The 25,538-nt window shown below is 70.0% G+C and overlaps 13 pseudogenes; all 13 read left to right on the plus strand.

The window, feature by feature from the left end:
* The first annotated feature begins 122 nt into the window (after window positions 1–122).
* LOC137209640 (5S ribosomal RNA) lies at window positions 123–258 on the plus strand (annotated as a pseudogene).
* Window positions 259–3,343: 3,085 nt separating this feature from the next.
* LOC137209645 (5S ribosomal RNA) lies at window positions 3,344–3,479 on the plus strand (annotated as a pseudogene).
* Window positions 3,480–5,465: 1,986 nt separating this feature from the next.
* Window positions 5,466–5,601, plus strand: LOC137209748 (5S ribosomal RNA; annotated as a pseudogene).
* A 937-nt stretch (window positions 5,602–6,538) lies between these two features.
* On the plus strand, window positions 6,539–6,674 carry LOC137209624 (5S ribosomal RNA; annotated as a pseudogene).
* A 1,995-nt stretch (window positions 6,675–8,669) lies between these two features.
* On the plus strand, window positions 8,670–8,805 carry LOC137209692 (5S ribosomal RNA; annotated as a pseudogene).
* Window positions 8,806–9,742: 937 nt separating this feature from the next.
* LOC137209641 (5S ribosomal RNA) lies at window positions 9,743–9,878 on the plus strand (annotated as a pseudogene).
* A 3,085-nt stretch (window positions 9,879–12,963) lies between these two features.
* On the plus strand, window positions 12,964–13,099 carry LOC137209657 (5S ribosomal RNA; annotated as a pseudogene).
* A 1,986-nt stretch (window positions 13,100–15,085) lies between these two features.
* Window positions 15,086–15,221, plus strand: LOC137209749 (5S ribosomal RNA; annotated as a pseudogene).
* Window positions 15,222–16,158: 937 nt separating this feature from the next.
* Window positions 16,159–16,294, plus strand: LOC137209642 (5S ribosomal RNA; annotated as a pseudogene).
* Window positions 16,295–18,289: 1,995 nt separating this feature from the next.
* On the plus strand, window positions 18,290–18,425 carry LOC137209750 (5S ribosomal RNA; annotated as a pseudogene).
* Window positions 18,426–19,362: 937 nt separating this feature from the next.
* On the plus strand, window positions 19,363–19,498 carry LOC137209643 (5S ribosomal RNA; annotated as a pseudogene).
* A 3,085-nt stretch (window positions 19,499–22,583) lies between these two features.
* Window positions 22,584–22,719, plus strand: LOC137209668 (5S ribosomal RNA; annotated as a pseudogene).
* Window positions 22,720–24,705: 1,986 nt separating this feature from the next.
* LOC137209694 (5S ribosomal RNA) lies at window positions 24,706–24,841 on the plus strand (annotated as a pseudogene).
* The last annotated feature ends 697 nt before the right edge of the window (window positions 24,842–25,538 follow it).

Below are 25,538 nucleotides of genomic sequence, written 5' to 3' on the forward strand. Positions count from 1 at the left end.
CTCCGTTCCCCTGCCTAGGCGGGCGGCGGGGCCCTGCCGGGGCGGGCGGGCCACTGGGCCGGCGGTAAGGCCCAAGAGCCTGCTAAGCTGCACCTCAAGTGGAAGCCCGCGACCCCCCCAGTGTCTACGGCCAAACCACCCTAGACGGGCCCGATCTCGACTCGATCTCGGAAGCTAAGCAGGGTTGGGCCTGGTTAGTAGTTGGACGGCAGACCTCCCGGACGGGAGAGCTCCTGGGAACGCCAGGTGCTGTAGGCTTTTTGCCTCCCGCTACACACCTTCTCATTTTGTCGACCGCGGCGGTCGTGGCGTTGGCGGCGGTGGCGGCGGCGGTGGCGGCGGTGGTGGCGGCGGCCGTCTCCGCCCCCGCCGGGTACCGCTGCAGGCCCCACCTCCTCAGGACCCTCCCACCACAGCAAGCGTCTGATGGGGCGCTCCCCGCCTGCCTGAGCGGCCAGGCGGCCAGAAGGCGTCCCTGGAAGGCAGCGGCAAACCATATGCTCCGTTCGTCCCCTGACTCGAAGCAGACATGGCCGCGGACCCGGGTGCCGTCCATGCGGCCCGCGAGCCCCTCGACCTGCACCTGGCGGTCCCCACTGGAGCCCAGCCCCGGCGCCGCCACCTGTCTGCCGGTGGGTGTCTCTCCACAGCTCCATCCGGAAAAAGCCCCCCCTCCACCGTTTCGCCGCGGCCGTGTGCCGGAGAGGGATAGAGGGCCCAGGCCGCTTCCGCGGGCCTGCCGGCCACCTGGGGCGGGGTCCTGAGCTCGGACGGTGGTGTGGGGGCAAGGGGGGCGTTGCTGGGTAAGGGGCTTTGCTAACGCAAAGGTGGCTCCCACTGGCTTCGGGCCAGCTGCTATCGGGCAGGAAGGCTGGCCCGGTCTGCGACAGGGCAGCGCCTAGCGCAGCGTGGGCGGGCAGGTGGGATGCCCAAGGGACCGCAGTCCCTGGGCCCTGAAGCCTCCGGGGCCACATCCTTGTGAGCGACCTGCGGGATCTGGGGTGGGAGGCCAAGCGCCGAAACGTTTGCTGGGTCCCGCCCGCCCTGGGCTGGGTGGTCGCCAACACCTCCGCCACCACCCGATCACCGAGACCTCCGTTCCTCTGCCTAGGTGGCCGGCGGGGCCCTGCCAGGGCGGGCGGGCCGCTAGGCTGGCAGTAAGGCCCAAGGGCCTGCTAAGCTGCGCCTCAAGAGGCAGCCCGCGACCCACCGACACCTACTACCAAAGCAGCCTAGACGGGCCCGATCAAGTCTGGATCTCGGAAGCTAAGCAGGGTCGGGCCTGTTTCGAACTTGGATGGGAGACGTCCTGGCTGGGAGAGCTCCTGGGAATACCGGGTGCTGTAGGCTTTTTGCCTCTCGCTCCGCTTTCTCCTTTTGTCGCCCGCGGTGGCGGCGATGGTGGCGGCGGTGGTGGAGGCAGCCGTCTCCGCCCCTGTCAGGTACCGCTGCAGGCCCCACCTCCTCAGGCCCCTGCCACCACAGCAAGCGTCTGATGGGGCACTCCCCACCTGCCTGACCGGCCAGGCGGCCAGAAGGCGTCCCTGGAAGGCAGCGGCACACCAGCTGCTCCGGGTGGCGGCCTGACGTCACCCAGACATGGCCGCGGACCCGGGTGCCGTCCGTTCGGCCCCTGAGCCCCACGAGCTGCAGCTGGCCGCAGCCACTGGAGCCCAGCCCCGGCGCCGCCACCTGTCTTCCGGGGTGTCTCTCCACAGCTCCATCCGGAAAAAGCCCCCCTCCACCGTTTCGCCGCGGCCGTGTGCCGGAGAGGGATAGAGGGCCCAGGCCGCTTCCGCAGGCCTGCCGGCCACCTGGGCCGGGGTACAGAGCTCGGACGGTGGTGTGGGGGCAAGGGTGGCGTTGCTGGGTCTAAGGGGCTTTGCCAACTCAACGGTGGCTCCCACTGGCTTCAGGCCAGCTGCTGTCGGGCAGGAAGGCCGGCCCGGTCTGCGACAGGGCTGCGCCTAGCGCAGCGAGGGCAGGCAGGTGAGAGGCCCAAAGGACCGCAGGCCCCGGGCCCTGAAGCCTCCGGGGCCACATCCTTGTGAGCGACCTGCGGGATCTGGGGTGGGAGGCCAAGCGACGAAACGTTTCCTGGGTCCCGCCCGCCCTGGGCTGGGTGGTCGCCAACACCTCGCGCCAGCAACCGGTCCCCGAGACCTCCGTTCCTCTGCCTAGACGGGTGGCGGGGCCCTGCCAGGGCGGGCGGGCCGCTGGGCTTGCGGTAAGGCGCAAGGGCCTGCTAAGCTGCGCCTCAAGAGGCAGCCCGCGACCCACTGACACCTACTGCCAAAGCAGCCTAGACGGGCCCAATCAAGTCTGGATCTCGGAAGCTAAGCAGGGTCGGGCCTGGTTAGAACTTGGATGGGAGACCTCCTGGATGGGAGAGCTCCTGGGAATGCCGGGTGCTGTACGCTTTTTGCCTCCTGCTCCGCTTTCTCCTTTTGTCGCCCGCGGTGTCAGTGGCGGCGGCCGTCTCCACGCCTGCTGGGTACCAGGTACCACTGCAGGCCCCACCTCCTCTGGCCCCTCCCACCACAGCAAGCGTCTGATGGGGCACTCCCCACCTGCCTGACCGGCCAGGCGGCCAGAAGGCGTCCCTGGAAGGCAGCGGCACACCAGACGCTCCAGGGGCGGCCTGACGTCACCCAGACATGGCCGCGGACCCGGGTGCCGTCCGTTCGGTCCGTGAGCCCCGCGAGCTACACCTGGCCGCAGCCACAGGAGCCCAGGCCCGGCTCCACCACCTGTCTTCCAGGGTGTCTCTCCACAGCTCCATCCGGAAAAAGCACCCCCTCCGCCGCTTCGCCTCGGCCGTGGGCGGGAGCAGGATCGAGGGCCCAGGCCGCTTCCCCGGGCCTGCCGGCCCCCTGGGCCGGGGTACAGAGCTCGGACGGTGGTGTGGGGGCAAGGGTGGCGTTGCTGGGTCTAAGGGGCTTTGCCAACTCAATGGTGGCTCCCACTGGCTTCGGGCCAGCTGCTGTCGGGCAGGAGGGCCGGCCCGGTCTGCGGCTGGGCTGCGCCTAGCGCAGCGTGGGCGGTCAGGTGGGATGCACAAGGGACCGCAGGCCCCGGGCCCTGAAGCCTCCGGGGCCACATCCCTGTGAGCGACCTGCGGACTCTGCGGTGGGAGGCCAAGCGCCGAAACGTTTCCTGGGTCCCTCCCGCCCTGGGCTGGGTGGTCGCCAACTCCTCTGCCACCGCCTGGTCCCCGAGACCTCTGTTCCCCTGCCTAGGCGGGCGGCGGGGCCCTGCCGGGGCGGGCGGGCCACTGGGCCGGCGGTAAGTCCCAAGCGCCTGCTAAGCTGCGCCTCAAGTGGAAGCCCGCGACCCCCCCAGTGTCTACGGCCAAACCACCCTAGACGAGCCCGATCTCGACTCGATCTCGGAAGCTAAGCAGGGTTGGGCCTGGTTAGTAGTTGGATGGGAGACCTCCCGGACGGGAGAGCTCCTGGGAACGCCAGGTGCTGTAGGCTTTTTGCCTCCCGCTACACACCTTCTCCTTTTGTCGACCGTGGCGGTCGTGGCGGTGGCGGCGGTGGCGGCGGTGGTGGCGGCGGCCGTCTCCGCCCCCGCCGGGTACCGCTGCAGGCCCCACCTCCTCAGGACCCTCCCACCACAGCAAGCGTCTGATGGGGCGCTCCCCGCCTGCCTGAGCGGCCAGGCGGCCAGAAGTCGTCCCTGGAAGGCAGCGGCACACCAGACGCTCCGTTGGTCCCCTGACTCGAAGCAGACATGGCCGCGGACCTGGGTGCCGTCCATGCGGCCCGCGAGCCCCTCGACCTGCACCTGGCGACCCCCACTGGAGCCCAGCCCCGGCGCCGCCACCTGTCTGCCGGGGGGTGTCTCTCCACAGCTCCATCCGGAAAAAGCCCCCCCTCCACCGTTTCGCCGTGGCCTGGTGCCGGAGAGGGATAGAGGGCGCAGGCCGCTTCCGCGGGCCTGCCGTCCACCTGGGCCGGTGTCCTGAGCTCGGACGGTGGTGTGGAGGCAAGGGTGGCGTTGCTGGGTCTAAGGGGCTTTGCCAACTCAACGGTGGCTCCCACTTCCTTCGGGCCAGCTGCTGTCGGGCAGGAAGGCTGGCCCGGTCTGCGACAGGGCTGCGCCTAGCGCAGCGTGGGCAGTCAGGTGGGATGCCCAAAGGACCGCAGGCCCCGGGCCCTGAAGCCTCCGGGGCCACATCCCTGTGAGCGACCTGCGGGATCCGGGGTGGGAGGCCAAGCGCCGAAACGTTTCCTGGGTCCCTCCCGCCCTGGGCTGGGTGGTCGCCAAAACCTCCGACACCACCTGGTCCCCGAGACCTCCGTTCCTCTGCCTAGGCGGGCGGGCCGCTGGGCTGGCGGTAAGTCCCATGGGCCTGCTAAGCTGCGCCTCAAGAGGCAGCCTGCGACCCACTGACACCTACTGTCAAACCAGCCTAGACGGGCCCGATCAAGTCTGGATCTCGGAAGCTAAGCAGGGTCGGGCCTGGTTCGAACTTGGATGGGAGACCTCCTGGATGGGAGAGCTCCTGGGAATACCGGGTGCTGTAGGATTTTTGCCTTCCGCTCCGCTTTCTCCTTTTGTCGCCCGCGGTGGCGGCGGCGGCGGCGGCCGTCTCCGCCCCCGCCGGGTACCAGGTACCGCTGCAGGCCCCACCTCCTCAGGCCCCTCCCACCACAGCAAGCGTCTGATGGGGCACTCCCCACCTGCCAGACCGGCCAGGCGGCCAGAAGGCGTCCCTGGAAGGCAGCGACACACCAGCCGCTCCAGGGGGCGGCCTGACGTCACCCAGACATGGCCGCGGACCCGGATGCCGTCCGTTCGGCCCGCGAGCCCCGCGAGCTGCACCTGGCCGCAGCCACTGGAGTCCAGCCCCGGCACCGCCACCTGTCTTCCGGGGTGTCTCTCCACAGCTCCATCCGGAAAAAGCACCCCTTCTGCCCCTTCGCCGCGGCCGTGGGCAGGAGCAGGATCGAGGGCCCAGGCCACTTCCCCGGACCTGCCGGCCACCTGGGACGAGGTCCTGAGCTCGGACGGTGGCGTCGGGGCAAGGGTGGCCTTGCTGTGTCTAAGGGGCCGTGCCAACTCAATGGTGGCTCCCAGTGGCTTCGGGCCAGCTGCTGTAGGACAGGAGGGTCGGACCAGTCTGCCTCTGAGCTACGCCTACCACAGCGTGGGCGCGCAGGTGGGATGCCCGAGGCACCGCCGACCCCGGGCCCTGAAGCCTCCGGGGCTACGTCCCTGTGAGCGGCCTGTGGGATCTGGGGCGGGGCACGAAGCGCCGAAAAGCTTGCTGTGTCCCACCCGCCCTGCGCTGGGAGGTCGCCAACTCCTCCGCCACCCCCCGGTCGCCGAAACCTCCGTTCCCCCGCCTAGGCGGGCGGCGGGGCCCTGCCAGGGCGGGCGGGCCGCTGGGCCGGCGGTAAGGCCCAAGGGCCTGCTAAACTGCACCTCAAGAGGCAGCCCGCGACCACCCCAGTGTCTACGGCCAAACCACCCTAGACGGTCCCGATCTCGACTCGATCTCGGAAGCTAAGCAGGGTTGGGCCTGGTTAGTAGTTGGATGGCAGACTTCCCGGACGGGAGAGCTCCCTGGAACGCCAGGTGCTGTAGGCCTTTTGCCTCCCGCTACACACCTTCTCATTTTGTCGACCGCGGCGGTCGTGGCGGTGGCGGCGGTGGTGGCGGCGGCCGTCTCCGCCCCCGCCGGGTACCGCTGCAGGCCCCACCTCCTCAGGACCCTCCCACCACAGCAAGCGTCTGATGGGGCGCTCCCCGCCTGCCTGAGCGGCCAGGCGGCCAGAAGGCGTCCCTGGAAGGCAGCGGCACACCATATGCTCCGTTCGTCCCCTGACTCGAAGCAGAAATGGCCGCGGACCCGGGTGCCGTCCATGCGGCCCGCGAGCCCCTCGACCTGCACCTGGCGGTCCCCACTGGATCCAGCCCCGGCGCCGCCACCTGTCTGCCGGTGGGTGTCTCTCCAAAGCTCCATCCGGAAAAAGCCCCCCCTCCACCGTTTCGCCGCGGCCGGGTGCCGGAGAGGGATAGAGGGCCCAGGCCACATCCGCGGGACTGCCGGCCACCAGGGGCGGGGTCCTGAGGTCGGACGGTGGTGTGGGGGCAAGGGTGGAGTTGCTGGGTCTAAGGGGCTTTGCCAACTCAATGGTGGCTCCCACTGGCTTCGGGCCAGCTACTGTCGGGCAGGAGGGCCGGCCCGGTCTGCGACAGGGCTGCGCCTAGCGCAGCGTGGGCGGTCAGGTGGGATGCACAAGGGACCGCAGGCCCCGGGCCCTGAAGCCTCTGGGGCCACAACCCTGTGAGCGACCTGCGGGATCTGCGGTGGGAGGCCAAGCGCCGAAATGTTTCCTGGGTCCCTCCCACCCTGGCCTGGGTGGTCGCCAACTCCTCTGCCACCGCCTGGTCCCCGAGACCTCCGTTCCCCTGCCTAGGCGGGCGGCGGGGCCCTGCCGGGGCGGGCGGGCCACTGGGCCGGCGGTAAGGCCCAAGAGCCTGCTAAGCTGCACCTCAAGTGGAAGCCCGCGACCCCCCCAGTGTCTACGGCCAAACCACCCTAGACGGGCCCGATCTCGACTCGATCTCGGAAGCTAAGCAGGGTTGGGCCTGGTTAGTAGTTGGACGGCAGACTTCCCGGACGGGAGAGCTCCTGGGAACGCCAGGTGCTGTAGGCTTTTTGCCTCCCGCTACACACCTTCTCATTTTGTCGACCGCGGCGGTCGTGGCGTTGGCGGCGGTGGCGGCGGCGGTGGCGGCGGTGGTGGCGGCGGCCGTCTCCGCCCCCGCCGGGTACCGCTGCAGGCCCCACCTCCTCAGGACCCTCCCACCACAGCAAGCGTCTGATGGGGCGCTCCCCGCCTGCCTGAGCGGCCAGGCGGCCAGAAGTCGTCCCTGGAAGGCAGCGGCACACCAGACGCTCCGTTGGTCCCCTGACTCGAAGCAGACATGGCCGCGGACCTGGGTGCCGTCCATGCGGCCCGCGAGCCCCTCGACCTGCACCTGGCGGCCCCCACTGGAGCCCAGCCCCGGCGCCGCCACCTGTCTGCCGGGGGGTGTCTCTCCACAGCTCCATCCGGAAAAAGCCCCCCCTCCACCGTTTCGCCGTGGCCTGGTGCCGGAGAGGGATAGAGGGCGCAGGCCGCTTCCGCGGGCCTGCCGTCCACCTGGGCCGGTGTCCTGAGCTCGGACGGTGGTGTGGAGGCAAGGGTGGCGTTGCTGGGTCTAAGGGGCTTTGCCAACTCAATGGTGGCTCCCACTTCCTTCGGGCCAGCTGCTGTTGGGCAGGAAGGCCGGCCCGGTCTGCGACAGGGCTGCGCCTAGCGCAGCGTGGGCAGTCAGGTGGGATGCCCAAAGGACTGCAGGCCCCGGGCCCTGAAGCCTCCGGGGCCACATCCCTGTGAGCGACCTGCGGGATCCGGGGTGGGAGGCCAAGCGCCGAAACGTTTCCTGGGTCCCTCCCGCCCTGGGCTGGGTGGTCGCCAAAACCTCCGACACCACCTGGTCCCCGAGACCTCCGTTCCTCTGCCTAGGCGGGCGGGCCGCTGGGCTGGCGGTAAGTCCCATGGGCCTGCTAAGCTGCGCCTCAAGAGGCAGCCTGCGACCCACTGACACCTACTGTCAAACCAGCCTAGACGGGCCCGATCAAGTCTGGATCTCGGAAGCTAAGCAGGGTCGGGCCTGGTTCGAACTTGGATGGGAGACCTCCTGGATGGGAGAGCTCCTGGGAATACCGGGTGCTGTAGGATTTTTGCCTTCCACTCTGCTTTCTCCTTTTGTCGCCCGCGGTGGCGGCGGCGGCGGCCGTCTCCGCCCCCGCCGGGTACCAGGTACCGCTGCAGGCCCCACCTCCTCAGGCCCCTCCCACCACAGCAAGCGTCTGATGGGGCACTCCCCACCTGCCAGACCGGCCAGGCGGCCAGAAGGCGTCCCTGGAAGGCAGCGACACACCAGCCGCTCCAGGGGGCGGCCTGACGTCACCCAGACATGGCCGCGGACCCGGGTGCCGTCCGTTCGGCCCGCGAGCCCCGCGAGCTGCACCTGGTCGCAGCCACTGGAGTCCAGCCCCGGCACCGCCACCTGTCTTCCGGGGTGTCTCTCCACAGCTCCATCCGGAAAAAGCACCCCTTCTGCCCCTTCGCCGCGGCCGTGGGCAGGAGCAGGATCGAGGGCCCAGGCCACTTCCCCGGACCTGCCGGCCACCTGGGACGAGGTCCTGAGCTCGGACGGTGGCGTCGGGGCAAGGGTGGCCTTGCTGTGTCTAAGGGGCCGTGCCAACTCAATGGTGGCTCCCAGTGGCTTCGGGCCAGCTGCTGTAGGACAGGAGGGTCGGACCAGTCTGCCTCTGAGCTACGCCTACCACAGCGTGGGCGCGCAGGTGGGATGCCCGAGGCACCGCCGACCCCGGGCCCTGAAGCCTCCGGGGCTACGTCCCTGTGAGCGACCTGTGGGATCTGGGGCGGGGCACGAAGCGCCGAAAAGCTTGCTGTGTCCCACCCGCCCTGCGCTGGGAGGTCGCCAACTCCTCCGCCACCCCCCGGTCGCCGAAACCTCCGTTCCCCCGCCTAGGCGGGCGGCGGGGCCCTGCCAGGGCGGGCGGGCCGCTGGGCCGGCGGTAAGGCCCAAGGGCCTGCTAAACTGCACCTCAAGAGGCAGCCCGCGACCACCCCAGTGTCTACGGCCAAACCACCCTAGACGGGCCCGATCTCGACTCGATCTCGGAAGCTAAGCAGGGTTGGGCCTGGTTAGTAGTTGGATGGCAGACTTCCCGGACGGGAGAGCTCCCTGGAACGCCAGGTGCTGTAGGCCTTTTGCCTCCCGCTACACACCTTCTCATTTTGTCGACCGCGGCGGTCGTGGCGGTGGCGGCGGTGGTGGCGGCGGCCGTCTCCGCCCCCGCCGGGTACCGCTGCAGGCCCCACCTCCTCAGGACCCTCCCACCACAGCAAGCGTCTGATGGGGCGCTCCCCGCCTGCCTGAGCGGCCAGGCGGCCAGAAGGCGTCCCTGGAAGGCAGCGGCACACCATATGCTCCGTTCGTCCCCTGACTCGAAGCAGAAATGGCCGCGGACCCGGGTGCCGTCCATGCGGCCCGCGAGCCCCTCGACCTGCACCTGGCGGTCCCCACTGGATCCAGCCCCGGCGCCGCCACCTGTCTGCCGGTGGGTGTCTCTCCAAAGCTCCATCCGGAAAAAGCCCCCCCTCCACCGTTTCGCCGCGGCCAGGTGCCGGAGAGGGATAGAGGGCCCAGGCCACATCCGCGGGACTGCCGGCCACCAGGGGCGGGGTCCTGAGGTCGGACGGTGGTGTGGGGGCAAGGGTGGAGTTGCTGGGTCTAAGGGGCTTTGCCAACTCAATGGTGGCTCCCACTGGCTTCGGGCCAGCTGCTGTCGGGCAGGAGGGCCGGCCCGGTCTGCGACAGGGCTGCGCCTAGCGCAGCGTGGGCGGTCAGGTGGGATGCACAAGGGACCGCAGGCCCCGGGCCCTGAAGCCTCTGGGGCCACAACCCTGTGAGCGACCTGCGGGATCTGCGGTGGGAGGCCAAGCGCCGAAATGTTTCCTGGGTCCCTCCCACCCTGGCCTGGGTGGTCGCCAACTCCTCTGCCACCGCCTGGTCCCCGAGACCTCCGTTCCCCTGCCTAGGCGGGCGGCGGGGCCCTGCCGGGGCGGGCGGGCCACTGGGCCGGCGGTAAGGCCCAAGAGCCTGCTAAGCTGCACCTCAAGTGGAAGCCCGCGACCCCCCCAGTGTCTACGGCCAAACCACCCTAGACGGGCCCGATCTCGACTCGATCTCGGAAGCTAAGCAGGGTTGGGCCTGGTTAGTAGTTGGACGGCAGACCTCCCGGACGGGAGAGCTCCTGGGAACGCCAGGTGCTGTAGGCTTTTTGCCTCCCGCTACACACCTTCTCATTTTGTCGACCGCGGCGGTCGTGGCGTTGGCGGCGGTGGCGGCGGCGGTGGCGGCGGTGGTGGCGGCGGCCGTCTCCGCCCCCGCCGGGTACCGCTGCAGGCCCCACCTCCTCAGGACCCTCCCACCACAGCAAGCGTCTGATGGGGCGCTCCCCGCCTGCCTGAGCGGCCAGGCGGCCAGAAGGCGTCCCTGGAAGGCAGCGGCAAACCATATGCTCCGTTCGTCCCCTGACTCGAAGCAGACATGGCCGCGGACCCGGGTGCCGTCCATGCGGCCCGCGAGCCCCTCGACCTGCACCTGGCGGTCCCCACTGGAGCCCAGCCCCGGCGCCGCCACCTGTCTGCCGGTGGGTGTCTCTCCACAGCTCCATCCGGAAAAAGCCCCCCCTCCACCGTTTCGCCGCGGCCGTGTGCCGGAGAGGGATAGAGGGCCCAGGCCGCTTCCGCGGGCCTGCCGGCCACCTGGGGCGGGGTCCTGAGCTCGGACGGTGGTGTGGGGGCAAGGGGGGCGTTGCTGGGTAAGGGGCTTTGCTAACGCAAAGGTGGCTCCCACTGGCTTCGGGCCAGCTGCTATCGGGCAGGAAGGCTGGCCCGGTCTGCGACAGGGCAGCGCCTAGCGCAGCGTGGGCGGGCAGGTGGGATGCCCAAGGGACCGCAGTCCCCGGGCCCTGAAGCCTCCGGGGCCACATCCTTGTGAGCGACCTGCGGGATCTGGGGTGGGAGGCCAAGCGCCGAAACGTTTGCTGGGTCCCGCCCGCCCTGGGCTGGGTGGTCGCCAACACCTCCGCCACCACCCGATCACCGAGACCTCCGTTCCTCTGCCTAGGTGGCCGGCGGGGCCCTGCCAGGGCGGGCGGGCCGCTAGGCTGGCAGTAAGGCCCAAGGGCCTGCTAAGCTGCGCCTCAAGAGGCAGCCCGCGACCCACCGACACCTACTACCAAAGCAGCCTAGACGGGCCCGATCAAGTCTGGATCTCGGAAGCTAAGCAGGGTCGGGCCTGTTTCGAACTTGGATGGGAGACGTCCTGGCTGGGAGAGCTCCTGGGAATACCGGGTGCTGTAGGCTTTTTGCCTCTCGCTCCGCTTTCTCCTTTTGTCGCCCGCGGTGGCGGCGATGGTGGCGGCGGTGGTGGAGGCAGCCGTCTCCGCCCCTGTCAGGTACCGCTGCAGGCCCCACCTCCTCAGGCCCCTGCCACCACAGCAAGCGTCTGATGGGGCACTCCCCACCTGCCTGACCGGCCAGGCGGCCAGAAGGCGTCCCTGGAAGGCAGCGGCACACCAGCTGCTCCGGGTGGCGGCCTGACGTCACCCAGACATGGCCGCGGACCCGGGTGCCGTCCGTTCGGCCCCTGAGCCCCACGAGCTGCAGCTGGCCGCAGCCACTGGAGCCCAGCCCCGGCGCCGCCACCTGTCTTCCGGGGTGTCTCTCCACAGCTCCATCCGGAAAAAGCCCCCCTCCACCGTTTCGCCGCGGCCGTGTGCCGGAGAGGGATAGAGGGCCCAGGCCGCTTCCGCAGGCCTGCCGGCCACCTGGGCCGGGGTACAGAGCTCGGACGGTGGTGTGGGGGCAAGGGTGGCGTTGCTGGGTCTAAGGGGCTTTGCCAACTCAACGGTGGCTCCCACTGGCTTCAGGCCAGCTGCTGTCGGGCAGGAAGGCCGGCCCGGTCTGCGACAGGGCTGCGCCTAGCGCAGCGAGGGCAGGCAGGTGAGAGGCCCAAAGGACCGCAGGCCCCGGGCCCTGAAGCCTCCGGGGCCACATCCTTGTGAGCGACCTGCGGGATCTGGGGTGGGAGGCCAAGCGACGAAACGTTTCCTGGGTCCCGCCCGCCCTGGGCTGGGTGGTCGCCAACACCTCGCGCCAGCAACCGGTCCCCGAGACCTCCGTTCCTCTGCCTAGACGGGTGGCGGGGCCCTGCCAGGGCGGGCGGGCCGCTGGGCTTGCGGTAAGGCGCAAGGGCCTGCTAAGCTGCGCCTCAAGAGGCAGCCCGCGACCCACTGACACCTACTGCCAAAGCAGCCTAGACGGGCCCAATCAAGTCTGGATCTCGGAAGCTAAGCAGGGTCGGGCCTGGTTAGAACTTGGATGGGAGACCTCCTGGATGGGAGAGCTCCTGGGAATGCCGGGTGCTGTACGCTTTTTGCCTCCTGCTCCGCTTTCTCCTTTTGTCGCCCGCGGTGTCAGTGGCGGCGGCCGTCTCCACGCCTGCTGGGTACCAGGTACCACTGCAGGCCCCACCTCCTCTGGCCCCTCCCACCACAGCAAGCGTCTGATGGGGCACTCCCCACCTGCCTGACCGGCCAGGCGGCCAGAAGGCGTCCCTGGAAGGCAGCGGCACACCAGACGCTCCAGGGGCGGCCTGACGTCACCCAGACATGGCCGCGGACCCGGGTGCCGTCCGTTCGGTCCGTGAGCCCCGCGAGCTACACCTGGCCGCAGCCACAGGAGCCCAGGCCCGGCTCCACCACCTGTCTTCCAGGGTGTCTCTCCACAGCTCCATCCGGAAAAAGCACCCCCTCCGCCGCTTCGCCTCGGCCGTGGGCGGGAGCAGGATCGAGGGCCCAGGCCGCTTCCCCGGGCCTGCCGGCCCCCTGGGCCGGGGTACAGAGCTCGGACGGTGGTGTGGGGGCAAGGGTGGCGTTGCTGGGTCTAAGGGGCTTTGCCAACTCAATGGTGGCTCCCACTGGCTTCGGGCCAGCTGCTGTCGGGCAGGAGGGCCGGCCCGGTCTGCGGCTGGGCTGCGCCTAGCGCAGCGTGGGCGGTCAGGTGGGATGCACAAGGGACCGCAGGCCCCGGGCCCTGAAGCCTCCGGGGCCACATCCCTGTGAGCGACCTGCGGACTCTGCGGTGGGAGGCCAAGCGCCGAAACGTTTCCTGGGTCCCTCCCGCCCTGGGCTGGGTGGTCGCCAACTCCTCTGCCACCGCCTGGTCCCCGAGACCTCTGTTCCCCTGCCTAGGCGGGCGGCGGGGCCCTGCCGGGGCGGGCGGGCCACTGGGCCGGCGGTAAGTCCCAAGCGCCTGCTAAGCTGCGCCTCAAGTGGAAGCCCGCGACCCCCCCAGTGTCTACGGCCAAACCACCCTAGACGAGCCCGATCTCGACTCGATCTCGGAAGCTAAGCAGGGTTGGGCCTGGTTAGTAGTTGGATGGGAGACCTCCCGGACGGGAGAGCTCCTGGGAACGCCAGGTGCTGTAGGCTTTTTGCCTCCCGCTACACACCTTCTCCTTTTGTCGACCGTGGCGGTCGTGGCGGTGGCGGCGGTGGCGGCGGTGGTGGCGGCGGCCGTCTCCGCCCCCGCCGGGTACCGCTGCAGGCCCCACCTCCTCAGGACCCTCCCACCACAGCAAGCGTCTGATGGGGCGCTCCCCGCCTGCCTGAGCGGCCAGGCGGCCAGAAGTCGTCCCTGGAAGGCAGCGGCACACCAGACGCTCCGTTGGTCCCCTGACTCGAAGCAGACATGGCCGCGGACCTGGGTGCCGTCCATGCGGCCCGCGAGCCCCTCGACCTGCACCTGGCGACCCCCACTGGAGCCCAGCCCCGGCGCCGCCACCTGTCTGCCGGGGGGTGTCTCTCCACAGCTCCATCCGGAAAAAGCCCCCCCTCCACCGTTTCGCCGTGGCCTGGTGCCGGAGAGGGATAGAGGGCGCAGGCCGCTTCCGCGGGCCTGCCGTCCACCTGGGCCGGTGTCCTGAGCTCGGACGGTGGTGTGGAGGCAAGGGTGGCGTTGCTGGGTCTAAGGGGCTTTGCCAACTCAACGGTGGCTCCCACTTCCTTCGGGCCAGCTGCTGTCGGGCAGGAAGGCCGGCCCGGTCTGCGACAGGGCTGCGCCTAGCGCAGCGTGGGCAGTCAGGTGGGATGCCCAAAGGACCGCAGGCCCCGGGCCCTGAAGCCTCCGGGGCCACATCCCTGTGAGCGACCTGCGGGATCCGGGGTGGGAGGCCAAGCGCCGAAACGTTTCCTGGGTCCCTCCCGCCCTGGGCTGGGTGGTCGCCAAAACCTCCGACACCACCTGGTCCCCGAGACCTCCGTTCCTCTGCCTAGGCGGGCGGGCCGCTGGGCTGGCGGTAAGTCCCATGGGCCTGCTAAGCTGCGCCTCAAGAGGCAGCCTGCGACCCACTGACACCTACTGTCAAACCAGCCTAGACGGGCCCGATCAAGTCTGGATCTCGGAAGCTAAGCAGGGTCGGGCCTGGTTCGAACTTGGATGGGAGACCTCCTGGATGGGAGAGCTCCTGGGAATACCGGGTGCTGTAGGATTTTTGCCTTCCGCTCCGCTTTCTCCTTTTGTCGCCCGCGGTGGCGGCGGCGGCGGCGGCCGTCTCCGCCCCCGCCGGGTACCAGGTACCGCTGCAGGCCCCACCTCCTCAGGCCCCTCCCACCACAGCAAGCGTCTGATGGGGCACTCCCCACCTGCCAGACCGGCCAGGCGGCCAGAAGGCGTCCCTGGAAGGCAGCGACACACCAGCCGCTCCAGGGGGCGGCCTGACGTCACCCAGACATGGCCGCGGACCCGGGTGCCGTCCGTTCGGCCCGCGAGCCCCGCGAGCTGCACCTGGTCGCAGCCACTGGAGTCCAGCCCCGGCACCGCCACCTGTCTTCCGGGGTGTCTCTCCACAGCTCCATCCGGAAAAAGCACCCCTTCTGCCCCTTCGCCGCGGCCGTGGGCAGGAGCAGGATCGAGGGCCCAGGCCACTTCCCCGGACCTGCCGGCCACCTGGGACGAGGTCCTGAGCTCGGACGGTGGCGTCGGGGCAAGGGTGGCCTTGCTGTGTCTAAGGGGCCGTGCCAACTCAATGGTGGCTCCCAGTGGCTTCGGGCCAGCTGCTGTAGGACAGGAGGGTCGGACCAGTCTGCCTCTGAGCTACGCCTACCACAGCGTGGGCGCGCAGGTGGGATGCCCGAGGCACCGCCGACCCCGGGCCCTGAAGCCTCCGGGGCTACGTCCCTGTGAGCGGCCTGTGGGATCTGGGGCGGGGCACGAAGCGCCGAAAAGCTTGCTGTGTCCCACCCGCCCTGCGCTGGGAGGTCGCCAACTCCTCCGCCACCCCCCGGTCGCCAAAACCTCCGTTCCCCCGCCTAGGCGGGCGGCGGGGCCCTGCCAGGGCGGGCGGGCCGCTGGGCCGGCGGTAAGGCCCAAGGGCCTGCTAAACTGCACCTCAAGAGGCAGCCCGCGACCACCCCAGTGTCTACGGCCAAACCACCCTAGACGGTCCCGATCTCGACTCGATCTCGGAAGCTAAGCAGGGTTGGGCCTGGTTAGTAGTTGGATGGCAGACTTCCCGGACGGGAGAGCTCCCTGGAACGCCAGGTGCTGTAGGCCTTTTGCCTCCCGCTACACACCTTCTCATTTTGTCGACCGCGGCGGTCGTGGCGGTGGCGGCGGTGGTGGCGGCGGCCGTCTCCGCCCCCGCCGGGTACCGCTGCAGGCCCCACCTCCTCAGGACCCTCCCACCACAGCAAGCGTCTGATGGGGCGCTCCCCGCCTGCCTGAGCGGCCAGGCGGCCAGAAGGCGTCCCTGGAAGGCAGCGGCACACCATATGCTCCGTTCGTCCCCTGACTCGAAGCAGAAATGGCCGCGGACCCGGGTGCCATCCATGCGGCCCGCGAGCCCCTCGACCTGCACCTGGCGGTCCCCACTGGATCCAGCCCCGGCGCCGCCACCTGTCTGCCGGTGGGTGTCTCTCCAAAGCTCCATCCGGAAAAAGCCCCCCCTCCACCGTTTCGCCGCGGCCGGGTGCCGGAGAGGGATAGAGGGCCCAGGCCACATCCGCGGGACTGCCGGCCACCAGGGGCGGGGTCCTGAGGTCGGACGGTGGTGTGGGGGCAAGGGTGGAGTTGCTGGGTCTAAGGGGCTTTGCCAACTCAATGGTGGCTCCCACTGGCTTCGGGCCAGCTACTGTCGGGCAGGAGGGCCGGCCCGGTCTGCGACAGGGCTGCGCCTAGCGCAGCGTGGGCGGTCAGGTGGGATGCACAAGGGACCGCAGGCCCCGGGCCCTGAAGCCTCTGGGGCCACAACCCTGTGAGCGACCTGCGGGATCTGCGGTGGGAGGCCAAGCGCCGAAATGTTTCCTGGGTCCCTCCCACCCTGGCCTGGGTGGTCGCCAACTCCTCTGCCACCGCCTGGTCCCCGAGACCTCCGTTCCCCTGCCTAGGCGGGCGGCGGGGCCCTGCCGGGGCGGGCGGGCCACTGGGCCGGCGGTAAGGCCCAAGAGCCTGCTAAGCTGCACCTCAAGTGGAAGCCCGCGACCCCCCCAGTGTCTACGGCCAAACCACCCTAGACGGGCCCGATCTCGACTCGATCTCGGAAGCTAAGCAGGGTTGGGCCTGGTTAGTAGTTGGACGGCAGACCTCCCGGACGGGAGAGCTCCTGGGAACGCCAGGTGCTGTAGGCTTTTTGCCTCCCGCTACACACCTTCTCATTTTGTCGACCGCGGCGGTCGTGGCGTTGGCGGCGGTGGCGGCGGCGGTGGCGGCGGTGGTGGCGGCGGCCGTCTCCGCCCCCGCCGGGTACCGCTGCAGGCCCCACCTCCTCAGGACCCTCCCACCACAGCAAGCGTCTGATGGGGCGCTCCCCGCCTGCCTGAGCGGCCAGGCGGCCAGAAGTCGTCCCTGGAAGGCAGCGGCACACCAGACGCTCCGTTGGTCCCCTGACTCGAAGCAGACATGGCCGCGGACCTGGGTGCCGTCCATGCGGCCCGCGAGCCCCTCGACCTGCACCTGGCGGCCCCCACTGGAGCCCAGCCCCGGCGCCGCCACCTGTCTGCCGGGGGGTGTCTCTCCACAGCTCCATCCGGAAAAAGCCCCCCCTCCACCGTTTCGCCGTGGCCTGGTGCCGGAGAGGGATAGAGGGCGCAGGCCGCTTCCGCGGGCCTGCCGTCCACCTGGGCCGGTGTCCTGAGCTCGGACGGTGGTGTGGAGGCAAGGGTGGCGTTGCTGGGTCTAAGGGGCTTTGCCAACTCAACGGTGGCTCCCACTTCCTTCGGGCCAGCTGCTGTTGGGCAGGAAGGCCGGCCCGGTTTGCGACAGGGCTGCACCTAGCGCAGCGTGGGCAGTCAGGTGGGATGCCCAAAGGACTGCAGGCCCCGGGCCCTGAAGCCTCCGGGGCCACATCCCTGTGAGCGACCTGCGGGATCCGGGGTGGGAGGCCAAGCGCCGAAACGTTTCCTGGGTCCCTCCCGCCCTGGGCTGGGTGGTCGCCAAAACCTCCGACACCACCTGGTCCCCGAGACCTCCGTTCCTCTGCCTAGGCGGGCGGGCCGCTGGGCTGGCGGTAAGTCCCATGGGCCTGCTAAGCTGCGCCTCAAGAGGCAGCCTGCGACCCACTGACACCTACTGTCAAACCAGCCTAGACGGGCCCGATCAAGTCTGGATCTCGGAAGCTAAGCAGGGTCGGGCCTGGTTCGAACTTGGATGGGAGACCTCCTGGATGGGAGAGCTCCTGGGAATACCGGGTGCTGTAGGATTTTTGCCTTCCGCTCTGCTTTCTCCTTTTGTCGCCCGCGGTGGCGGCGGCGGCGGCCGTCTCCGCCCCCGCCGGGTACCAGGTACCGCTGCAGGCCCCACCTCCTCAGGCCCCTCCCACCACAGCAAGCGTCTGATGGGGCACTCCCCACCTGCCAGACCGGCCAGGCGGCCAGAAGGCGTCCCTGGAAGGCAGCGACACACCAGCCGCTCCAGGGGGCGGCCTGACGTCACCCAGACATGGCCGCGGACCCGGGTGCCGTCCGTTCGGCCCGCGAGCCCCGCGAGCTGCACCTGGTCGCAGCCACTGGAGTCCAGCCCCGGCACCGCCACCTGTCTTCCGGGGTGTCTCTCCACAGCTCCATCCGGAAAAAGCACCCCTTCTGCCCCTTCGCCGCGGCCGTGGGCAGGAGCAGGATCGAGGGCCCAGGCCACTTCCCCGGACCTGCCGGCCACCTGGGACGAGGTCCTGAGCTCGGACGGTGGCGTCGGGGCAAGGGTGGCCTTGCTGTGTCTAAGGGGCCGTGCCAACTCAATGGTGGCTCCCAGTGGCTTCGGGCCAGCTGCTGTAGGACAGGAGGGTCGGACCAGTCTGCCTCTGAGCTACGCCTACCACAGCGTGGGCGCGCAGGTGGGATGCCCGAGGCACCGCCGACCCCGGGCCCTGAAGCCTCCGGGGCTACGTCCCTGTGAGCGGCCTGTGGGATCTGGGGCGGGGCACGAAGCGCCGAAAAGCTTGCTGTGTCCCACCCGCCCTGCGCTGGGAGGTCGCCAACTCCTCCGCCACCCCCCGGTCGCCGAAACCTCCGTTCCCCCGCCTAGGCGGGCGGCGGGGCCCTGCCAGGGCGGGCGGGCCGCTGGGCCGGCGGTAAGGCCCAAGGGCCTGCTAAACTGCACCTCAAGAGGCAGCCCGCGACCACCCCAGTGTCTACGGCCAAACCACCCTAGACGGTCCCGATCTCGACTCGATCTCGGAAGCTAAGCAGGGTTGGGCCTGGTTAGTAGTTGGATGGCAGACTTCCCGGACGGGAGAGCTCCCTGGAACGCCAGGTGCTGTAGGCCTTTTGCCTCCCGCTACACACCTTCTCATTTTGTCGACCGCGGCGGTCGTGGCGGTGGCGGCGGTGGTGGCGGCGGCCGTCTCCGCCCCCGCCGGGTACCGCTGCAGGCCCCACCTCCTCAGGACCCTCCCACCACAGCAAGCGTCTGATGGGGCGCTCCCCGCCTGCCTGAGCGGCCAGGCGGCCAGAAGGCGTCCCTGGAAGGCAGCGGCACACCATATGCTCCGTTCGTCCCCTGACTCGAAGCAGAAATGGCCGCGGACCCGGGTGCCGTCCATGCGGCCCGCGAGCCCCTCGACCTGCACCTGGCGGTCCCCACTGGATCCAGCCCCGGCGCCGCCACCTGTCTGCCGGTGGGTGTCTCTCCAAAGCTCCATCCGGAAAAAGCCCCCCCTCCACCGTTTCGCCGCGGCCGGGTGCCGGAGAGGGATAGAGGGCCCAGGCCACATCCGCGGGACTGCCGGCCACCAGGGGCGGGGTCCTGAGGTCGGACGGTGGTGTGGGGGCAAGGGTGGAGTTGCTGGGTCTAAGGGGCTTTGCCAACTCAATGGTGGCTCCCACTGGCTTCGGGCCAGCTGCTGTCGGGCAGGAGGGCCGGCCCGGTCTGCGACAGGGCTGCGCCTAGCGCAGCGTGGGCGGTCAGGTGGGATGCACAAGGGACCGCAGGCCCCGGGCCCTGAAGCCTCTGGGGCCACAACCCTGTGAGCGACCTGCGGGATCTGCGGTGGGAGGCCAAGCGCCGAAATGTTTCCTGGGTCCCTCCCACCCTGGCCTGGGTGGTCGCCAACTCCTCTGCCACCGCCTGGTACCCGAGACCTCCGTTCCCCTGCCTAGGCGGGCGGCGGGGCCCTGCCGGGGCGGGCGGGCCACTGGGCCGGCGGTAAGGCCCAAGAGCCTGCTAAGCTGCACCTCAAGTGGAAGCCCGCGACCCCCCCAGTGTCTACGGCCAAACCACCCTAGACGGGCCCGATCTCGACTCGATCTCGGAAGCTAAGCAGGGTTGGGCCTGGTTAGTAGTTGGACGGCAGACCTCCCGGACGGGAGAGCTCCTGGGAACGCCAGGTGCTGTAGGCTTTTTGCCTCCCGCTACACACCTTCTCATTTTGTCGACCGCGGCGGTCGTGGCGTTGGCGGCGGTGGCGGCGGCGGTGGCGGCGGTGGTGGCGGCGGCCGTCTCCGCCCCCGCCGGGTACCGCTGCAGGCCCCACCTCCTCAGGACCCTCCCACCACAGCAAGCGTCTGATGGGGCGCTCCCCGCCTGCCTGAGCGGCCAGGCGGCCAGAAGGCGTCCCTGGAAGGCAGCGGCAAACCATATGCTCCGTTCGTCCCCTGACTCGAAGCAGACATGGCCGCGGACCCGGGTGCCGTCCATGCGGCCCGCGAGCCCCTCGACCTGCACCTGGCGGTCCCCACTGGAGCCCAGCCCCGGCGCCGCCACCTGTCTGCCGGTGGGTGTCTCTCCACAGCTCCATCCGGAAAAAGCCCCCCCTCCACCGTTTTGCCGCGGCCGTGTGCCGGAGAGGGATAGAGGGCCCAGGCCGCTTCCGCGGGCCTGCCGGCCACCTGGGGCGGGGTCCTGAGCTCGGACGGTGGTGTGGGGGCAAGGGGGGCGTTGCTGGGTAAGGGGCTTTGCTAACGCAAAGGTGGCTCCCACTGGCTTCGGGCCAGCTGCTATCGGGCAGGAAGGCTGGCCCGGTCTGCGACAGGGCAGCGCCTAGCGCAGCGTGGGCGGGCAGGTGGGATGCCCAAGGGACCGCAGTCCCCGGGCCCTGAAGCCTCCGGGGCCACATCCTTGTGAGCGACCTGCGGGATCTGGGGTGGGAGGCCAAGCGCCGAAACGTTTGCTGGGTCCCGCCCGCCCTGGGCTGGGTGGTCGCCAACACCTCCGCCACCACCCGATCACCGAGACCTCCGTTCCTCTGCCTAGGTGGCCGGCGGGGCCCTGCCAGGGCGGGCGGGCCGCTAGGCTGGCAGTAAGGCCCAAGGGCCTGCTAAGCTGCGCCTCAAGAGGCAGCCCGCGACCCACCGACACCTACTACCAAAGCAGCCTAGACGGGCCCGATCAAGTCTGGATCTCGGAAGCTAAGCAGGGTCGGGCCTGTTTCGAACTTGGATGGGAGACGTCCTGGCTGGGAGAGCTCCTGGGAATACCGGGTGCTGTAGGCTTTTTGCCTCTCGCTCCGCTTTCTCCTTTTGTCGCCCGCGGTGGCGGCGATGGTGGCGGCGGTGGTGGAGGCAGCCGTCTCCGCCCCTGTCAGGTACCGCTGCAGGCCCCACCTCCTCAGGCCCCTGCCACCACAGCAAGCGTCTGATGGGGCACTCCCCACCTGCCTGACCGGCCAGGCGGCCAGAAGGCGTCCCTGGAAGGCAGCGGCACACCAGCTGCTCCGGGTGGCGGCCTGACGTCACCCAGACATGGCCGCGGACCCGGGTGCCGTCCGTTCGGCCCCTGAGCCCCACGAGCTGCAGCTGGCCGCAGCCACTGGAGCCCAGCCCCGGCGCCGCCACCTGTCTTCCGGGGTGTCTCTCCACAGCTCCATCCGGAAAAAGCCCCCCTCCACCGTTTCGCCGCGGCCGTGTGCCGGAGAGGGATAGAGGGCCCAGGCCGCTTCCGCAGGCCTGCCGGCCACCTGGGCCGGGGTACAGAGCTCGGACGGTGGTGTGGGGGCAAGGGTGGCGTTGCTGGGTCTAAGGGGCTTTGCCAACTCAACGGTGGCTCCCACTGGCTTCAGGCCAGCTGCTGTCGGGCAGGAAGGCCGGCCCGGTCTGCGACAGGGCTGCGCCTAGCGCAGCGAGGGCAGGCAGGTGAGAGGTCCAAAGGACCGCAGGCCCCGGGCCCTGAAGCCTCCGGGGCCACATCCTTGTGAGCGACCTGCGGGATCTGGGGTGGGAGGCCAAGCGACGAAACGTTTCCTGGGTCCCGCCCGCCCTGGGCTGGGTGGTCGCCAACACCTCGCGCCAGCAACCGGTCCCCGAGACCTCCGTTCCTCTGCCTAGACGGGTGGCGGGGCCCTGCCAGGGCGGGCGGGCCGCTGGGCTTGCGGTAAGGCGCAAGGGCCTGCTAAGCTGCGCCTCAAGAGGCAGCCCGCGACCCACTGACACCTACTGCCAAAGCAGCCTAGACGGGCCCAATCAAGTCTGGATCTCGGAAGCTAAGCAGGGTCGGGCCTGGTTAGAACTTGGATGGGAGACCTCCTGGATGGGAGAGCTCCTGGGAATGCCGGGTGCTGTACGCTTTTTGCCTCCTGCTCCGCTTTCTCCTTTTGTCGCCCGCGGTGTCAGTGGCGGCGGCCGTCTCCACGCCTGCTGGGTACCAGGTACCACTGCAGGCCCCACCTCCTCTGGCCCCTCCCACCACAGCAAGCGTCTGATGGGGCACTCCCCACCTGCCTGACTGGCCAGGCGGCCAGAAGGCGTCCCTGGAAGGCAGCGGCACACCAGACGCTCCAGGGGCGGCCTGACGTCACCCAGACATGGCCGCGGACCCGGGTGCCGTCCGTTCGGTCCGTGAGCCCCGCGAGCTACACCTGGCCGCAGCCACAGGAGCCCAGGCCCGGCTCCACCACCTGTCTTCCAGGGTGTCTCTCCACAGCTCCATCCGGAAAAAGCACCCCCTCCGCCGCTTCGCCTCGGCCGTGGGCGGGAGCAGGATCGAGGGCCCAGGCCGCTTCCCCGGGCCTGCCGGCCCCCTGGGCCGGGGTACAGAGCTCGGACGGTGGTGTGGGGGCAAGGGTGGCGTTGCTGGGTCTAAGGGGCTTTGCCAACTCAATGGTGGCTCCCACTGGCTTCGGGCCAGCTGCTGTCGGGCAGGAGGGCCGGCCCGGTCTGCGGCTGGGCTGCGCCTAGCGCAGCGTGGGCGGTCAGGTGGGATGCACAAGGGACCGCAGGCCCCGGGCCCTGAAGCCTCCGGGGCCACATCCCTGTGAGCGACCTGCGGACTCTGCGGTGGGAGGCCAAGCGCCGAAACGTTTCCTGGGTCCCTCCCGCCCTGGGCTGGGTGGTCGCCAACTCCTCTGCCACCGCCTGGTCCCCGAGACCTCTGTTCCCCTGCCTAGGCGGGCGGCGGGGCCCTGCCGGGGCGGGCGGGCCACTGGGCCGGCGGTAAGTCCCAAGCGCCTGCTAAGCTGCGCCTCAAGTGGAAGCCCGCGACCCCCCCAGTGTCTACGGCCAAACCACCCTAGACGAGCCCGATCTCGACTCGATCTCGGAAGCTAAGCAGGGTTGGGCCTGGTTAGTAGTTGGATGGGAGACCTCCCGGACGGGAGAGCTCCTGGGAACGCCAGGTGCTGTAGGCTTTTTGCCTCCCGCTACACACCTTCTCCTTTTGTCGACCGTGGCGGTCGTGGCGGTGGCGGCGGTGGCGGCGGTGGTGGCGGCGGCCGTCTCCGCCCCCGCCGGGTACCGCTGCAGGCCCCACCTCCTCAGGACCCTCCCACCACAGCAAGCGTCTGATGGGGCGCTCCCCGCCTGCCTGAGCGGCCAGGCGGCCAGAAGTCGTCCCTGGAAGGCAGCGGCACACCAGACGCTCCGTTGGTCCCCTGACTCGAAGCAGACATGGCCGCGGACCTGGGTGCCGTCCATGCGGCCCGCGAGCCCCTCGACCTGCACCTGGCGACCCCCACTGGAGCCCAGCCCCGGCGCCGCCACCTGTCTGCCGGGGGGTGTCTCTCCACAGCTCCATCCGGAAAAAGCCCCCCCTCCACCGTTTCGCCGTGGCCTGGTGCCGGAGAGGGATAGAGGGCGCAGGCCGCTTCCGCGGGCCTGCCGTCCACCTGGGCCGGTGTCCTGAGCTCGGACGGTGGTGTGGAGGCAAGGGTGGCGTTGCTGGGTCTAAGGGGCTTTGCCAACTCAACGGTGGCTCCCACTTCCTTCGGGCCAGCTGCTGTCGGGCAGGAAGGCCGGCCCGGTCTGCGACAGGGCTGCGCCTAGCGCAGCGTGGGCAGTCAGGTGGGATGCCCAAAGGACTGCAGGCCCCGGGCCCTGAAGCCTCCGGGGCCACATCCCTGTGAGCGACCTGCGGGATCCGGGGTGGGAGGCCAAGCGCCGAAACGTTTCCTGGGTCCCTCCCGCCCTGGGCTGGGTGGTCGCCAAAACCTCCGACACCACCTGGTCCCCGAGACCTCCGTTCCTCTGCCTAGGCGGGCGGGCCGCTGGGCTGGCGGTAAGTCCCATGGGCCTGCTAAGCTGCGCCTCAAGAGGCAGCCTGCGACCCACTGACACCTACTGTCAAACCAGCCTAGACGGGCCCGATCAAGTCTGGATCTCGGAAGCTAAGCAGGGTCGGGCCTGGTTCGAACTTGGATGGGAGACCTCCTGGATGGGAGAGCTCCTGGGAATACCGGGTGCTGTAGGATTTTTGCCTTCCGCTCCGCTTTCTCCTTTTGTCGCCCGCGGTGGCGGCGGCGGCGGCGGCCGTCTCCGCCCCCGCCGGGTACCAGGTACCGCTGCAGGCCCCACCTCCTCAGGCCCCTCCCACCACAGCAAGCGTCTGATGGGGCACTCCCCACCTGCCAGACCGGCCAGGCGGCCAGAAGGCGTCCCTGGAAGGCAGCGACACACCAGCCGCTCCAGGGGGCGGCCTGACGTCACCCAGACATGGCCGCGGACCCGGATGCCGTCCGTTCGGCCCGCGAGCCCCGCGAGCTGCACCTGGCCGCAGCCACTGGAGTCCAGCCCCGGCACCGCCACCTGTCTTCCGGGGTGTCTCTCCACAGCTCCATCCGGAAAAAGCACCCCTTCTGCCCCTTCGCCGCGGCCGTGGGCAGGAGCAGGATCGAGGGCCCAGGCCACTTCCCCGGACCTGCCGGCCACCTGGGACGAGGTCCTGAGCTCGGACGGTGGCGTCGGGGCAAGGGTGGCCTTGCTGTGTCTAAGGGGCCGTGCCAACTCAATGGTGGCTCCCAGTGGCTTCGGGCCAGCTGCTGTAGGACAGGAGGGTCGGACCAGTCTGCCTCTGAGCTACGCCTACCACAGCGTGGGCGCGCAGGTGGGATGCCCGAGGCACCGCCGACCCCGGGCCCTGAAGCCTCCGGGGCTACGTCCCTGTGAGCGGCCTGTGGGATCTGGGGCGGGGCACGAAGCGCCGAAAAGCTTGCTGTGTCCCACCCGCCCTGCGCTGGGAGGTCGCCAACTCCTCCGCCACCCCCCGGTCGCCGAAACCTCCGTTCCCCCGCCTAGGCGGGCGGCGGGGCCCTGCCAGGGCGGGCGGGCCGCTGGGCCGGCGGTAAGGCCCAAGGGCCTGCTAAACTGCACCTCAAGAGGCAGCCCGCGACCACCCCAGTGTCTACGGCCAAACCACCCTAGACGGGCCCGATCTCGACTCGATCTCGGAAGCTAAGCAGGGTTGGGCCTGGTTAGTAGTTGGATGGCAGACTTCCCGGACGGGAGAGCTCCCTGGAACGCCAGGTGCTGTAGGCCTTTTGCCTCCCGCTACACACCTTCTCATTTTGTCGACCGCGGCGGTCGTGGCGGTGGCGGCGGTGGTGGCGGCGGCCGTCTCCGCCCCCGCCGGGTACCGCTGCAGGCCCCACCTCCTCAGGACCCTCCCACCACAGCAAGCGTCTGATGGGGCGCTCCCCGCCTGCCTGAGCGGCCAGGCGGCCAGAAGGCGTCCCTGGAAGGCAGCGGCACACCATATGCTCCGTTCGTCCCCTGACTCGAAGCAGAAATGGCCGCGGACCCGGGTGCCGTCCATGCGGCCCGCGAGCCCCTCGACCTGCACCTGGCGGTCCCCACTGGATCCAGCCCCGGCGCCGCCACCTGTCTGCCGGTGGGTGTCTCTCCAAAGCTCCATCCGGAAAAAGCCCCCCCTCCACCGTTTCGCCGCGGCCGGGTGCCGGAGAGGGATAGAGGGCCCAGGCCACATCCGCGGGACTGCCGGCCACCAGGGGCGGGGTCCTGAGGTCGGACGGTGGTGTGGGGGCAAGGGTGGAGTTGCTGGGTCTAAGGGGCTTTGCCAACTCAATGGTGGCTCCCACTGGCTTCGGGCCAGCTGCTGTCGGGCAGGAGGGCCGGCCCGGTCTGCGACAGGGCTGCGCCTAGCGCAGCGTGGGCGGTCAGGTGGGATGCACAAGGGACCGCAGGCCCCGGGCCCTGAAGCCTCTGGGGCCACAAC

Source organism: Pseudorca crassidens, chromosome 16 (genome assembly GCF_039906515.1).
Source record: "Pseudorca crassidens isolate mPseCra1 chromosome 16, mPseCra1.hap1, whole genome shotgun sequence".
Classification (NCBI taxonomy): Eukaryota; Metazoa; Chordata; class Mammalia; order Artiodactyla; family Delphinidae; genus Pseudorca; species Pseudorca crassidens.